General features: G+C 40.2%; 1 non-coding gene across 1 annotated transcript; it reads left to right on the top strand.

The window, feature by feature from the left end:
• Window positions 1–477: 477 nt before the first annotated feature.
• Window positions 478–551, top strand: TRNAV-GAC. The gene has a single exon. It is a non-coding gene; the product is annotated as a tRNA-Val (tRNA).
• Window positions 552–1,365: the final 814 nt, after the last annotated feature.

Genomic DNA, 1,365 nt, shown 5'->3' with positions numbered 1-1,365 from the left:
GGGATGTTATCAGAGATACAAAGAAAGGAGACATCAAGCCTTGAAAAGACATGGAGGAACCGTAAATGCACATTACTAAGTGAAAGAAGCTACATACCATATGATCATCCTGGATAAAGCAATGGTTTCCAGGGGTGCAGGAAAAGAGAGGAAAGACGCACAGGTGAAGCAAGGAGGGTTTTTAGGGCAGTGAAACGATTCTATGTGCTACTGTAATGGAGGATCCATGACACTTCGCATTTGTCAAAACTCATAGACCTGTACGGCATAAAGACTGAACTCTAATGTAAACTAAGAACTTTAGTTAATAATAAGGTATTAGTATTTGTTCTTCAGTGGTAACAAATATCCCACACTAACGCAAGATGTTAATAATAGGTGGGAGGAGGGAGACAGACGATATCTGGGAACTCTCTGTATTTCCTGCTCAGTTTTTATGTAAACCTGAAACTGCTCTAAAAAATAAAGTCTAGGGCTGGCCGGTTAGCTCAGTTGGTTAGAGGGTGGTGCTGACAACACCAAGGCCACAGGTTCGATTCCTGAACCAGCCAGTGGCCAAAAAAAAAAGGCCTGTTATAAAACACACACACACACAAAGTCTATATTAATAACTGTGCTTCTTATTAACACATTGATTAATAAAATCTCATAGTTTTTTTTTTTTTTTTTTGTCTTTTTTTGTTTTTTTTTTTTTNTGCCACCCAGCCCAAAACAGTCTAGATCAGCTGCTCCTCAAAAGACCCACAGAGGCATATTTTTATTTTTATTTTTTTTATTTTATTTTTATTTTTATTTTTATTTTTTTAAAAAAGATGACTGGTAAGGGGATCTTAACCCTTGACTTGGTGTTGTCAGCACCACGCTCAGCCAGTGAGCAAACCGGCCATCCCTATATGGGATCCGAACCCGGGGCCTTGGTGTTATCAGCACCGCACTCTACCGAGTGAGCCACGAGCCGGCCCCATATTGTTATTTTTAGCTACTGAGTCCTGGAGTGGTTTGTTACACAGCAAAGGCTATCTGATACAATAAGGGAGAGTAGCTTTCCTGCAGAAAGCATCGTCTGAGCTGATAGTTAAAACTGGAGCAGTAATGGCAAATAAACACATGAAAAGATGCTCCACATTGTATGTCATCAGAGAAATGCAAATGATTAATATAACAAGATCCCACTACACACCTATTAGAATGGCAAAAATCCAAAACACCGACAGCACCAAATGCTGGTGAGGACGTGGAGCAACAGAATTCCCATTCATGCTGGCGGGAATGCACAATGGTACAGCCACTTTGGAAGACCGCTTGGCAGTTTCTTACTAAACTAAGCATACTCTTTTTTTTTTTTTAAAGATGACCGGTAAGGGG

This window comes from Galeopterus variegatus, unplaced genomic scaffold (assembly GCF_000696425.1).
Source record: "Galeopterus variegatus unplaced genomic scaffold, G_variegatus-3.0.2 Scaffold2902, whole genome shotgun sequence".
NCBI lineage: Eukaryota > Metazoa > Chordata > Mammalia > Dermoptera > Cynocephalidae > Galeopterus > Galeopterus variegatus.
This window is presented reverse-complemented; position numbering and strand designations above follow the sequence as displayed.